This window comes from Thalassophryne amazonica, chromosome 21, assembly GCF_902500255.1.
Source record: "Thalassophryne amazonica chromosome 21, fThaAma1.1, whole genome shotgun sequence".
Lineage (NCBI taxonomy): Eukaryota > Metazoa > Chordata > Actinopteri > Batrachoidiformes > Batrachoididae > Thalassophryne > Thalassophryne amazonica.
In genome coordinates, this window is record NC_047123.1 from 17330271 (window position 1) to 17346307 (window position 16037).

At 39.4% G+C, this 16037-nt stretch overlaps 1 long non-coding RNA gene across 1 annotated transcript; it reads right to left on the bottom strand.

The window, feature by feature from the left end:
• Positions 1 to 4949: 4949 nt before the first annotated feature.
• On the bottom strand, positions 4950 to 10922 carry LOC117503133. Its single transcript, XR_004558492.1, has 3 exons — positions 10879 to 10922; positions 6433 to 6437; positions 4950 to 5049 (listed from the first exon to the last, which is right to left on the bottom strand). It is a non-coding gene; the product is annotated as an uncharacterized LOC117503133 (long non-coding RNA).
• Between the last annotated feature and the right edge of the window lie 5115 nt (positions 10923 to 16037).

Sequence of the window (16037 nt, forward strand, 5' to 3'; positions counted from 1 at the left end):
TTTTTTTACCCTTCCCTGCTTAAACCAGCATCAGTTGAGCAATAATCCATAATACATGACTACATTAACAATGCTGGTATTTGGGCTTTATAATTAAGGAAGGTATTTTTACAGGGCTGCCGCGTGACGGCTGCAGGCTTCTCCGACAGTCGCTATACACCGTGCGCCTTATTGATTCACTCTGCCATTTGGCTATTGATTACTGTGAACACCATTATGTCGGAAAGGGCACCACCTCCCAAAGCGGAGTGACTGTGGAGTGGAAAAGCAGCGGCTGAGTGCTCGCAGCGTGCAGCTGTTTTTCAGCTAATGACACGCAGAGAGAAGCGCGGCGGCTTAAAGTAGCACAGCACAACCTTGTCCAGAGCAATGCAGCCTGGCACTACAAAAACTGAACACTTTTCATTTCTCCAGTTTTTGTGTGCACCAGAGGTAGCAATGAAAGCGCACAAAGGAATGAATAATCACACCGACTATTCTGGACACAGTTCTTATTTTATTTCTGCAGGTCATTGCAACCTGATATTCTGCACAATGACCAATGCATACTGGGCAGTGTGTGTGTGTGTGCATATTTGGCCTCACCTTCCTCCAGTCTCACTTTCAGAGCGGTCACATATTCAGCGCCATATTCAATTTAACTGCATTTTTAACAAGGTCTGAATTTTAAACAGCTCCTGAATTAATTCCAGACATGCAGAAAAAAACAATCCGCGGCGCGATGAGCATGGAACGTGTGCAAACATCAAAGAACTTTATTCTGCAGCTAACGCAGAGCTCACTATCTATGCACAAACCACATGCTAACACCACAGGTGCCCCTCAATTCAATATCTTAGCAGTTTAAAGGGGTCACGTGGTGCAAAGTCTAATCTTTAGTTTCATATTGTTGGGGTTTCGTGTTAAACATTCCTAAAGTTGTACCATTCTATTACTGTGTATGTAGAAATGATCCTGCTGTAAAAAAACTTAGGTCTGAGAAGCCCTGTTTTAATTTTCTGTGACATACGTAACAAAAGTCTATATTTAAGTTCCTGTTTGTGCTCCAAGATATGATATGTATTCTCTTTGACATACTCAAAATCTATGGGGAAAAAGAGGGAAGAAAGGGTGCAGAAGGCTCCTTCTCAATTTTAAGGAAGTTTCAAGTGAAGTAAGATGACTTTATTTATAAATGATGTGCACACACATAAGCCACGTTTGGAGGAACTTTCCTATCTATCGACTTATAAATGGACTGCATTTGTATCATGCTTTTCCATCTAAATCACAAGTTCAAATAAATAAATAAATCAGAAGGTCAAAGTGCTTTAGAATGATGCCTCACATTTGCATGCACACACACACCGATGTCAGCATGCTGGCTGCAAGGCAATCTTGTCTCATACCCATTGCTTTTACCACCAGACCAGCACATTTTAAGGCACAAGTCCAGGTTTTTCCAAAAGATTTACAAACTACATGCTAAACAAGTGAGTATGCATTAAATTTTATTGGTCCTCCTATTAATATTCATACATTTTTTGTCTCTATAAAGAGCTGCAGCTGTATATTGTGCACAAGCTGAGCCTTTGTTACTTTTCCCCATTCAGTGGCTTTCTTTTGGTCATGATTCCAGAACACAGACCCCAAATTAAATGCATTTCCTTTTCTCCATTTCTTCAGTGACTGTCATTATTTTTACCCCCCACTTCCACCCTCCCCTCCCCCCAAAGCCATGTTGTTCTCTATGAACTGTGAGGAAACTGATCCAGGTTTTCCTTTAAAGCGCTACAAAGAGAAAAGCTGCAAATGAATGGCTACTTCTGTTCATGACTAAAGATGAGGCTTGTGCATGTGCATATACTTTTGCCATGATTGAGATTTATAAAGGACAACCAGACATGCACACACTTTAACAAATGCATACACACATTTTCCCTTTATGCGCAGACACAATTTTGATCGTGATTCTGCACAGAGTTTTATAAATGAGGCCCCTGGTGCAGGAATGCAGGACCCAAATTGTGCTGATAGACACAGCATCATGATCAGACACGCTGTGGATCTTCAACATCACAGGCAACCTGTGGACAGTAAAACGGAAAAGAATCTTTCAAATGGTGATGCAAGCATCAAATTTTGCACAGATACACCTTAGATATTACACTTTTGAAAAGGCAGAGTGTCCACTTGAATTTTCAATAGGCAGCTAGGTTGGGGTCAATTGAAGAATTACACAAAATCAGATCACAGGGATTCCAAAAAGGTATAGGTTGGACAATCTGTGACTGAATGTTATGGCGTTATGGGGTAAAAACAACAAGAATGGTGACAAAGGCCCATTTCAGTTTGTACAGGGATCAAAAGTTAGAGTTTCTCTAATTTTGGAAAAAAATTAAGGCAAATTATTGGCTAATAGGGTTTTTTTTTAAGGAATAGTTTTTATCATGTGTCATGCTTAGTTATGTTACAGGGTAACATGTCACAGAAATTTATGAGTTAAAAAAATCCAATGGATGTTGACATTGTTTAACCTTTACTGTGCAGACCAGGCATTCAACACAGTCAAAACTATTCCATTTATTAATCCTATTAGCTCAACCAATATTTTGCCCCACTTTTTTTTTTTTTTTTTACCAAAATTAAAGCAACTTTAATTTTTGATCCCTGTACAAACTGAAATGCACCTTTCTCACAATTTTTGCTATGTTTTACCCCATAAATCAATAGAATTAAGTCATAGATGGTCCAAACTGATCAAAGAAATAACATGGAATACCTTTCAATATGACTGGAGCATTTTTACATTTTGACCCCTGTGTAATTTTTCAATTGACGATTGAAGTTTCAGGTGGACACTCTGATTTTTCAAAAGAGTAATGCCTAAGGAGTATTTGTGCCAAAATTGGTATTTGCATCACCATTTGAAGGATTCCTCTGTAAATATTGTCTTATCTGTTGCATTAAGAAGGCTGCAAAACATATGAGAGATCAGATTTCACAAGTCCTTGGTCTATGGCTCCCACTCCACTCTGCCAGTGAAGTTGGGCAGAGTGTATGCTTTCGCCCCTGTTTATTTGTTTGTTTGTGAACAGCCTGGAACCACAATTTTTCATTTATTTGTTTTGAAAAAAAATCAGCAGATTCATACCCTGATAGACAAGAACTGATTAAATTTTCAAGGAAGGTCAAGAAAAATATTGGAAAAATTCTTATTCTTTAACACTGAAGGAATTTTTAGCAACAACCAAAATATGGCCATTGGGTATTGTGAAGGCCTTGTGTCTATCCGTCTAACTCCATTCCTATTACTGCCAGGGTCCTCAAATTCACAGGGAGCATTCCTGGTTCACAGACCTTGGACAAGTTCAATGATGGCTATGTAGATATGCCCACCAATGACTAAATACTTCTCTCACATGTCAAATCAAAATTGGAACTAAATATTTTGAGATTTCAAATTATCATACATTTGGGATTAGCTGGGCTAAAATATCAAAACGTTGATTGATGTGGTGATGGATTGTTCAAAGGGTTATAGGTTGGCAGCCTGGAATTGGACTTCATGTGGTTAGGGGGCTCTCCAGATCAATGCGCTCTGCAACATGCCCCTCTGCTTCGCCATCCCTGTGATAAAGAGCAGCTAATTTATGCTGCGGTATCCAGAGCTCGATAATCCAGAAGCAAATGTGCTATATCAATATGTGCTTTCTTTCTTCAAGGACACTGGAGTTGGCCCCATGGCAACGTGTCTGCTGTCATTCACACGTCTCACTTCCTGTTACTAAAGTCTTGTCAGTCACAGCGTGAGCCGATGCATCAGACACACTTAACTGTGAGCTGAGCGTTATCACACATTCAGAGTAATCATAATCCTAATGAACATCATTAAAATCAAGCCTTTAAAAACGGCTTACATCATTACGGATTTACGCAGTGTGTGCGTGCAAGCGTGTTTGTTAAAAGCGGTGAGAGGCTGTGAGAGTGCCGCAGGCAAAAAATATTAAATAAATGAAGGCGGTCAAGCAAGCAAGCTTGACACGGGCATTTTTCTTCTTTAATATTTTTAGAATAATTTTTCACCCCCCCCGCACCCCTTTTAAAAGAGCTGCAGCAGATATGAGATGTGTTCAATGGGCGAGCGAAGGCAGGAAGCAACAACTCTGGTGAAGGTCGCATGTTTAATGTTGTTTCCAAAGCACAAGAGGGATTTCATTCGATTTTGCATATTTACTAACAAATTCTAGATATGAAAGAAGAAAGAGCAAATATTTCTGCTGTCAAATCATGAGTGACCCTTTAACATTACAAATAACTGTTTAAAACCTCCAAGATTTCATTTGGCCCTGGCTTGGTTTAAGATGAGTCCTAGAATAATGAGGAGACTGTGTGGTGAATTATTTCAGTCTAAAAGCCCTTGGGCAAATAATTAAACCTGTTGGCTGCTTAGTGAGTAAATCACAGAGGCTTCGTGCCAAAACATATAAAAATGTAAATTTGAGATAAATGAGAAGAGAACCTGCTTCAGTGAGAGATTTTAAAATAGTGAGACAGCACGAGATTATGGGGGGTCATACAGTTAGATCTGTGTAAAATATTTTCCCAATGCACACCCACACACACCCACACCCACACCCACACACACACACACACACACACACACACACACACACGCACACGCAAATTCCAATGAAATCTTATTAAAAATACACCAAGGGCAGATCTAGCTTCAGAAATTTTAAACACAATGCTAAAATACCCTCAGCTGTATGAGGACTGTGTTCTTTATCATTTGCAGTTTAATTAATTATTAAGAATATTGTCTTACTTACAATTTGTACACGTTCAATAAAGCCCCTCTATCAATCAATCAATCAATCAACAACAATATTTATGTTTTAACGGCATCTGCAGGAGTGTTTGCGTGTGTGTGTGTACATGAGCTTTTGACAAGAGTGGAAGTTGTGAAGGAATATTTGTAGATCACCCTCTGTGCATTTGCTGGTATTGAGACAAATTTAACTCCATAGGAAGTTAGCTTTGACTTAGCGAAAGTTAGTATGCACGCTAGCATCTGTAATTTTGCTGCAGAGGCATTATTAGCGTTTACATAACATACGAGGTTATATTAACACACAAATGAAACCATTTTGCAGCTAACTAAACCAGCCTGTGATGTTATCGCGCTAACATTGGCGCAATATCTTCTAAATCGCTCCAGAGGTGTTATTAGGTTCCAAAAAACAGCGTTTTCAGTTTTAGAAGTGTTTATTTCTCACTAACTTTTTCATAATATATGACAGAGGTTATATTATCAATCAATCAATCAATTTTTTTTATATAGCGCCAAATCACAACAAACAGTTGCCCCAAGGCGCTTTATATTGTAAGGCAAGGCCATACAATAATTATGTAAAACCCCAACGGTCAAAACGACCCCCTGTGAGCAAGCACTTGGCTACAGTGGGAAGGAAAAACTCCCTTTTAACAGGAAGAAACCTCCAGCAGAACCAGGCTCAGGGAGGGGCAGTCTTCTGCTGGGACTGGTTGGGGTTGAATAGAATTCTAGAATAGAATTTAAAATATAAAGCGCCTTGGGGCATATCTCATGCTAACGTTGGCAAAATGTCCTCTAAATCACTCCAGAGGTGTTATTAGGTTCCAAAAACAGTGTTTTCAGTTTTAGAAGTGTTTATTTCTCACTAGCTTTTACATAATATATGACAGAGGTTATAGTAACACACAAATGAAAGAGAGTTTTGCAGCTACCTAAACCAACTTGTGACGTCATCATGCTAATGTTGGCAAGATGTCTTCTAAATCACTCCAGAGGTGTTATTAGGTTCAAAAACAGCGTTTTCAGTTTTAGAAATGTTTATTTCTCACTAGCTTTTACATAATATGACAGAGGTTATATTAACACACAAATGAAAGAGAGTTTTGCAGCTAACTAAACCAGCTTGTGACATCATCATGCTAATGTTGGCAAGATGTCTTCTAAATCACCCCAGAGGTGTTATTAGGTTCAAAAACAGCGTTTTCAGTTTTAGAAGTGTTTATTTCTCACTAACTTTTACATAATATGACAGAGGTTATATTAACACACAAATGAAAGAGAGTTTTGCAGCTAACTAAACCAACTTGTGACATCATCATGCTAATGTTGGCAAGATGTCTTCTAAATCACTCCAGAGGTGTTATTAGGTTCAAAAACAGCGTTTTCAGTTTTAGAAGTGTTTATTTCTCACTAACTTTTACATAATATGACAGAGGTTATATTAACACACAAATAAAAGAGAGTTTTGCAGCTAACTAAACCAACTTGTGACATCATCATGCTAATGTTGGCAAGATGTCTTCTAAATCACTCCAGAGGTGTTATTAGGTTCAAAAACAGCGTTTTCAGTTTTAGAAGTGTTTATTTCTCACTAGCTTTTACATAATAGCTACCTAAACTCTGTAAGTGAGATAGAGTATCTCGTCAATAGTTTTACATCCTCATTGAAGACAACTTTGGATGCTGTAGCTCCTCTAAAAAAGAGAGCTTTAAATCAGAAGTGCCTGACTCCATGGTATAACTCACAAACTCGTAGCTTAAAGCAGATAACCCGTAAGTTGGAGAGGAAATGGCGTCTCACTAATTTAGAAGATCTTCACTTAGCCTGGAAAAAGAGTCTGTTGCTCTATAAAAAAGCCCTCCGTAAAGCTAGGACATCTTTCTACTAATCACTAATTGAAGAAAATAAGAACAACCCCAGGTTTCTTTTCAGCACTGTAGCCAGGCTGACAAAGAGTCAGAGCTCTATTGAGCTGAGTATTCCATTAACTTTAACTAGTAATGACTTCATGACTTTCTTTGCTAACAAAATTTTAACTATTAGAGAAAAAATTACTCATAACCATCCCAAAGACGTATCGTTATCTTTGGCTGCTTTCAGTGATGCCGGTATTTGGTTAGACTCTTTCTCTCCGATTGTTCTGAGTTATTTTCATTAGTTACTTCATCCAAACCATCAACATGTTTATTAGACCCCATTCCTACCAGGCTGCTCAAGGAAGCCCTACCATTATTTAATGCTTCGATCTTAAATATGATCAATCTATCTTTGTTAGTTGGCTATGTACCACAGGCTTTTAAGGTGGTAGTAATTAAACCATTACTTAAAAAGCCATCACTTGACCCAGCTATCTTAGCTAATTATAGGCCAATCTCCAACCTTCCTTTTCTCTCAAAAATTCTTGAAAGGGTAGTTGTAAAACAGCTAACTGATCATCTGCAGAGGAATGGTCTATTTGAAGAGTTTCAGTCAGGTTTTAGAATTCATCATAGTACAGAAACAGCATTAGTGAAGGTTACAAATGATCTTCTTATGGCCTCGGACAGTGGACTCATCTCTGTGCTTGTTCTGTTAGACCTCAGTGCTGCTTTTGATACTGTTGACCATAAAATTTTATTACAGAGATTAGAGCATGCCATAGGTATTAAAGGCACTGCGCTGCGGTGGTTTGAATCATATTTGTCTAATAGATTACAATTTGTTCATGTAAATGGGGAATCTTCTTCACAGACTAAAGTTAATTATGGAGTTCCACAAGGTTCTGTGCTAGGACCAATTTTATTCACTTTATACATGCTTCCCTTAGGCAGTATTATTAGACGGTATTGCTTAAATTTTCATTGTTACGCAGATGATACCCAGCTTTATCTATCCATGAAGCCAGAGGACACACACCAATTAGCTAAACTGCAGGATTGTCTTACAGACATAAAGACATGGATGACCTCTAATTTCCTGCTTTTAAACTCAGATAAAACTGAAGTTATTGTACTTGGTCCCACAAATCTTAGAAACATCGTGTCTAACCAGATCCTTACTCTGGATGGCATTACCCTGACCTCTAGTAATACTGTGAGAAATCTTGGAGTCATTTTTGATCAGGATATGTCATTCAAAGCGCATATTAAACAAATATGTAGGACTGCTTTTTTGCATTTACGCAATATCTCTAAAATCAGAAAGGTCTTGTCTCAGAGTGATGCTGAAAAACTAATTCATGCATTTATTTCCTCTAGGCTGGACTATTGTAATTCATTATTATCAGGTTGTCCTAAAAGTTCCCTAAAAAGCCTTCAGTTAATTCAAAATGCTGCAGCTAGAGTACTGACGGGGACTAGAAGGAGAGAGCATATCTCACCCATATTGGCCTCTCTTCATTGGCTTCCTGTTAATTCTAGAATAGAATTTAAAATTCTTCTTCTTACGTATAAGTGTTGTGTGTTGGGGGGTGTGGCTGGATATTTTGGTGTTCTTTTCTTTTCTTTGCTCTTCAGGTGGCATGGAAACTGATTCTTCTGTGGAGAAGGTGCTGGCTGAAGAGTCCTCACCCTCATCAACATCATGTGTAGCACCTGTGACTGGTACTCACATGCAACCTTAAAGACTTTCAGCTGAAGTAGATAATTGGATGGCGTTCTGCATTTAAGTCATGTGTGATTCAAGCAGAACTGCCAGGAACTCGACCTTGTGATGTCCGTTTGTGAGACGCTGAGGACCGCGCCTGGGTTTGACACATCGAGCCCGTGAAGCAAGGAAGGGTGAGGACACTTGCTGTCAGCACACATTAAAGGTGATTAAGTGTTCGACTAATTGTTGATAGTAACTTGGTGTTTTGTTACGCAGTATACTGGAATTGTGATGAGAATTGTGCAGTTTGCTTCTCACTGCTGTGGCGTGCAGGATAAGTGATCCTCCACTTGTTGTGAGAAGCTGCTCATTTGCATAAAGTTAAAAAATACAGACCTGAATGTGTTGCTGATAGCGTGTGTCTTTTGAAAGATATTGTAACTGCTGACTTACCTCACCTCTTCTTTGCTTCACAGAGAGTCAGTTTGTCGTGTCCACCTGGGGGGTGTTTGTCTGGTGGTAGTGGGTCCAGGAACGCCGGGCTTCTATCCTTTTGGGCGCTTAAGAGCGTGCCAACAGTCACTCCACCAGAAGGACGTTCTTTTAGTTTTGTACACATTATTATGCACAGGTGAAAAATAAATTGTTTCTGTTGTTGGAACCGCTTTCTGGTTATTTTTAGCGCTGGGTTCTGTCTGATGCAGGTCCGCTCCTCAACTCGCGTCGACACATAACAGTAGTTCCCGGCCATTCCATAATGGACCCAGCGGCAGAAGCGGTTCCTTTTGCCGAAAAAGTTCAAGAACACTTGGAGAAAATCTGGGAGCAATTACAGCATCTCGCAAACCAAATTAAACAAACAGACGCCCGTGTTACGGAGCTTGCAGTGCAAGCCGCTCCGCTTCCTGCTGCTCCAGCTGCGGCATCATCGATACTAGTGCAGATAACTCCGTCACCCAGAGATTCGGCGTCCGAACCGATTGTTTGTCGTCCGGAGCCTTGTGCGGTGATGCAATGTTCTCTGGTTTCTGCTCAGTCAGGTTGGAGCGCCGCAGCTTTACGAGGAATGTTTGTAGATGGGTTAAATGAGTCATTAAGACGAGCCGGCAGTCCGTGACGAGCCAAACGATTTAGATGAGCTAATATCGTTGGTGATTCGTCTAGATGATCGGATGAAGGAGCGTGGACGCGAGAGAGGACGCCCATCAGAGCGGGTTTTTTCGTCTCGGGGCTTTCCCCGACACAGATCTGGGCCGCCTCTTCTTCGCCCCACTGAAGCTCCTCCGACAGGACCTCTGGCTCCTCCTGTTGACGAGCCCATGCGGCTCGGACCAGCAGAGATTACTGTATTGCCCCGACATATAAGGTTTTGAATAATCAGGTCCCATCTTATCTTAGGGACCTCGTAGTACCATATCACCCCAATAGAGCGCTTCGCTCTCAGACTGCAGGCTTACTTGTAGTTCCTAGGGTTTGTAAGAGTAGAATGGGAGGCAGAGCCTTCAGCTTTCAGGCTCCTCTCTTGTGGAACCAGCTCCCAATTCAGATCAGGGAGACAGACACCCTCTCTACTTTTAAGATTAGGCTTAAAACTTTCCTTTTTGCTAAAGCTTATAGTTAGGGCTGGATCAGGTGACCCTGAACCATCCCTTAGTTATGCTGCTATAGACGTAGACTGCTGGGGGGTTCCCATGATGCACTGTTTCTTTCTCTTTTTGCTCTGTATGCACCACTCTGCATTTAATCATTAGTGATCGATCTCTGCTCCCCTCCACAGCATGTCTTTTTCCTGGTTCTCTCCCTCAGCCCCAACCAGTCCCAGCAGAAGACTGCCCCTCCCTGAGCCTGGTTCTGCTGGAGGTTTCTTCCTGTTAAAAGGGAGTTTTCCCTTCCCACTGTAGCCAAGTGCTTGCTCACAGGGGGTCGTTTTGACCGTTGGGGTTTTACATAATTATTGTATGGCCTTGCCTTACAATATAAAGCGCCTTGGGGCAACTGTTTGTTGTGATTTGGCGCTATATAAAAAAATTGATTAATTGATTGATAATATGACAGAGGTTATATTAACACACAAATGAAAGAGAGTTTTGCAGCTAACTAAACCAGCTTGTGACATCATCATGCTAATGTTGGCAAGATGTCTTCTAAATCACTCCAGAGGTGTTATTAGGTTCAAAAACAGCGTTTTCAGTTTAGAAGTGTTTATTTCTCACTAGCTTTTACATAATATGACAGAGGTTATATTAACATACAAATGAAAGACAGTTTTGTAGCTAACTAAACCAGCTTGTGACATCATCATGCTAATGTTGGCAAGATGTCTTCTAAATCATTCCAGAGGTGTTATTAGGTTCAAGAACAGCGTTTTCAGTTTTAGAAGTGTTTATTTCTCGCTAGCTTTTATATAATATATGACAGAAGTTATATTACCACACAAATGAAACAGAGTTTTGCAGCTAACTAAACCAGCCTGTGACATTATCATGCTAACGTTGGCATAATGTCTTCTAAATCACTCCAGAGGTGTTATTAGGTTCAAAAACAGCATTTTCAATTTTAGAAGTGTTTATTTCTCCATAGCATTTACATAATATATGAGAAACATGTATATAAACACATAAATGAAGCAATTTTAGACAGACCTGCCACTGACGTCATGGCACAGCTCTGATTGGCTGTCACCCCTGCCACTCAAAAAAAAAAAAAAAAAAACCCTAAGAGATTGAAACAGAATGTGACTTTTAACCTCTTAAAATAGGTCAAGGTTAGCCATCTTTGAACTTGTCCACGGTCTGTGTCCCAAGAATGTTCTCTGTGAATTTGAAGACTGGCAGTAATAGGACTGGACATATGCTGAGCACAGACAGATGGATGGACGGATGCAAAGTTTTTGCTATACCCGATGGCCATATTTGATGGCCTTGGGTAAAAAATTGCAGCCTTTGGCATTCTCAGGAAATCTGGGAAGCTAAATACTGCTTTGAACACACTTTTTTATTTTAAACGTCTTCTGGGGACAGTGACTTGAGTCAAATAAGCTGAGCTGTGCTATGCGGTAACTAACTGTGCATGCAGCAGCGTTCATCAGTCAGCCTTTAATTATGCGAGACCTCTCCCATATTTTATCACAGCTTTGGTCAGCTGCTGTACATACTGCAAAAATGCAAACTCAAACCAAGTGTATTTGACTAATTTGTAACCTACAATTGATATAAGACACACTCACACGCAATTAAAATTTCAGGAAAATGTATACACATGTTACAAATCAATAAAATTGATTTTGTTAAAAAAAATCTGCCAGTGGAAAAATGAAAATTTAATTAAGATTTTTTTAAATAAAATCTTGAAATGAGCTGAGAAAACTCATTTTGAGTTTTATTTGACCACTATCATGAAGTGTTACATGTTTAAAAAAAAAAATAACACAGCAACTTATGGTGAGAGAGAAGAAAAATCAGACATGACTCAAAAATAATGTTTCCAGAACAGAAGATTTTTAAGATGTATATCTTAAGAAAGTTTTACTGAAGTGGTTTTGTCTTCTATTAAAGGTAGATCAGATAAGATATTTTGATTAGAAACGAGACAATTGTGCTTTTGTGTTTTGCATTGGACATGAGATTTATAATACGATTTTCTAACAATACAATGTTGATTAATTTAATATTTTTTATTTAACTAACTTAATAGAATTTCGTAGAACCTATTGACGAAATAAACTGAATTAATGTCACTTTCATTTTTTTCAGTGTGCTGGACATGTCAATAATAAAGTGAAATATTTTTTGGTTTAATTTGAAACATGTAGCAGAGCAGTATGATGGCTGGGGAAAGATAATGTAGACATGGGTTTGATTCTCACTCGCAGTGTTATATAGGACTCCTCCTTCTTTTGAAAATGATGCTTAGTACATAATAAATGATTAAATGTTGCATTACAACTACAAATCAGAAAAAGTTGGGGGAAGATGGAAAAAACTTATAATACCTATTTCTGTATTTAAGGCCCGCAATACCCCCCCAGTGGGGATAGTAATGAGGTCAAATAAATAAATAAATAAAATAATTGTCATTTCAAACAGATGGTGTCAACAGCTGACTGTATTCATGATTTGGTTCAAAAAACAGTAGCCATAAAAGGCTCAGTCTTTGAGAAGCAAAGGTGGGCAGTATATCTCCAGTTTAACAAATACATGAGAAAATTACATTAAAAAGCAATCTTCCCTAAAGAAAGACAGGAAAGGATTTGCATATTTATCTCGGGAGGTGATGATCTCGTGGTTAAGCGTTGGGCTTGAGACCAGAGGATCCTCAGTTCAAACCCCAGCCTGACCAGAACATCACTAAGGACCCTTGAACAAGGTAACAAGGTACCCTAGTTGCTCCCGGTGTGTAGTGAGCGCCTTGCATGGCAGCACCCTGACATTGGTGTATGAGTATGTCTGTGTGAATGGGAGAAAGTGAGGCTGATGCCTCACTTTATTTATCATTATAAAGCACTTTGAGCTTCTGATTCAGATGAAATGTGCTATATAAATCTATTCCTTTTACCATTTCTCTACAGTGTATATTATGAAATGATTCTATGAATCTGCAGGAATTAGAGTGCATAAAGGGCAAGAGTGAAAGCCTAAGGTGAACATTTGTGATCTCTAAACCCTCAGATAGCACTGCATAAAGAATAGTCATTTATCAATAGCTGATATAACTACATGGGCAAGCAATTACTTTGAGAAACCTTTGTCAAGCATTGCAATATGCATTTACATTCACAAATGCCACTTAAAACGAAGCCTTGTGTTAACCTTGTTGGGAAGTGGTGTTGACTTGTCTGGGCTCTGAGGTATCTGGGCTGGATCATAACAGATTGTGATCAGACAAATCAGTATTCCATCTTTTTTTTTTTTTTTTTTTTTTTTTTGGAACAAATAGATGGCCGTGTGCAGCGGACCAAAGAAAAAAGGACCATCCTGACTTATGAGCAAAAAGTCATGCCAGACCTTTTGGCCAGAGTCTGTCATGGTATGGGGTTGTGGCAAAGGCAAAGGCAATTTACACTTCTGTGATGGCAGTATTAATGCAGAAAAGTATATTAAGATTTCAGAGCTACATATACTGCGTTTAAGATGCTATTTATGCAGGGATGTCCATGCATTTTTTAACAAGACAAAGCAATTTTATGCACATTCTGCACACATTACAAAGGCATGGTTGTGGTAGAAGAGGATACAGATACTGGTATGGCCTGCCTGCAGTTTTAACCTGCTCCCAATAGAGAAATGGTGGAAAATTTTGAAATTAAAAATGTAACGACACACACTTTAAGATATGTTGGCAAAATGAATGGGACAAAATAACACCTGGAACACCTCGCTGCTTGGTGCCCTCAGTGAGAAGGAATTGCGACATTGCAATATTGTGAATACTTTAGCATCCCATCTTTCTGGGAGAGGGAGGGATTTGTTGGAGGCATTAAATGGGGGAATGGGTGTATGTGAAGTATGTTGGGTTCATTCTATCTGCAACGAAATAGTCCATTTTAAGTAAATGTAATAAATAAATAAATAAATAAATAATTGAATTAAAACAATCGCTGCAGGTATTTTAATTTGCACATGACATACAGATTTTTTGACGTGAAAACTTAATTAATTAGTTGATGAATTACTTGATAAATTAGTTAATGCATTCAATCGTTTATTTATTTATTTAACACCATTCAAAGACGATAAGCACATTTTTTTAGTTGGGAAAAAAGCGCGTGCATGTGTTAGACCGAAGCAAGCACCCGCTTGGATGCACGAGCGGCTGCTGCCCGCACGCGCGCTGACTCTTCAGAAGCAAACAGCTGCTTTAAATCAAAACCGACGAATCAAAGCTCAGTGTGCTCCGCGAAAACGGAGCCAAGGCAGCCAGAACGCACGGTAAGAAGCGTTCAGACGTAACTCAGCGCACAAAATAAGCTTTAATATACTGACGTGAACACGGAGGAGAAGGGCGGGAAAGTGTGAGCGCCGATTCTTTTCTTTAAATATGTATTTAGTTGCACTTGCAGGTTTGGTGTGAAGAACAGCGTGCTGGTTTTACCTCGGCGGCGCTGTCCAGCGTGCTGAAGCTCTCCGTCTGTGTCCGCGGTGCCGAACAGTATCTCAGTTTTCACTAATCCGCCACCACCAACTTCATCAAAATCCAAATCCCCGTATCCGGCACGAACGCAGAGAAAGTCTGACAGCCACACATTAAAAAAAAAGAAAAAAAGAAAGCGAGAGAAAGAGAGAATAAAAATAAAGAAAAAGGTGAAGTAAAACGACGGAGCTGCGCATGAAGCAGCAGTAGCAGCAGTGCTGCTAAATGTAACGGCTGAGGATTCTCTCTCTCTCTCTCTCTCTCTCTCTCTCTCTCTCTCTCTCTCTCTCTCTCTCTCTCTCTCTCTCTCTCTCTCTCTCTCTCTCTCTCTCTCTCTCTCACCCCATCTCTTGCTCTGTCTCCCCCCCTCAGTTTTCAATTCAGTTTCCAATTTTACTTCATGGCCATGAAAGCCTACACAAAATTGCCAAATCATAAACAATATTACACATATAATATTCAACAATAATTTAAATGCATGCAAGGAGTAAATCTTTAGTTTAAGAAAAATAAATCACATTAAAAAGGCAAAAAGAATGAAGAACAATATATATAGATTGAACATATTTTGACTAGATGCCTTGTGTCCTGATTGTCCCACAGGCTGTGGGAGGATGGGACATATTTTGACTGTACATGCCATGTGTCTGGGTTGTCCCCTGTGACAGGATTGGACATATTTTGAGCATAAATGCCTTGCATCCTGATTGTCCCTCTGGCTGTGGGAGAATTAGACATATTTTGACAATAAATGTCATGTGTCCTATTGTCTCATCAAGCTATGGGAGGATTGGGCATATTTTCACTGTAGATGCAATGTGTCCGAGTTTTACTATAGTTGCCTTGCATCCTGATTGTCCCTCAGGCTGTGGGAGGATTGGACATTTTTTGACTAAAGACAGCATATGTCTGGATTGTTGCATATTTTGAATATACAGTGAAGAAAATAAGTATTTGAACACCCTGCGATTTTGCAAGTTCTCCCACTTAGAAATCATGGAGGGGTCTGAAATTTTCATCTTAGGTGCATGTCCACTGTGAGAGACATAATCTAAAAAAAAAAAAAAAAATCAGGAAATCACAATGTATGATTTTTTTAATAATTTATTTGTATGTTACTGCTGCAAATAAGTATTTGAACACCTACCAACCAGCAAGAATTCTGGCTCACACAGACCTGTTAATTTTTCTTTAAGAAGCCCTCTTATTCTGCACTCTTTACCTGTATTAATTGCACCTGTTTGAACTTGTTGCCTGTATAAAAGACATTTGTTCACACACTCAATCAATCACACTCCAACCTGTCCACCATAGCCAAGACCAAAGAGCTGTCTAAGGACACCAGGGACAAAACTGTAGACCTGCACAAGGCTGGGATGGACTACAGGACAATAGGCAAGCAGCTTGGTAGAAGACAACAACTGTTATGATTATTTATTAGAAAGTGGAAGAAACACAAGATGACTGTGAATCTCCCTTGGTCTGGGATTCCATGCAAGATCTCACTTTGTGGGGTAAGGA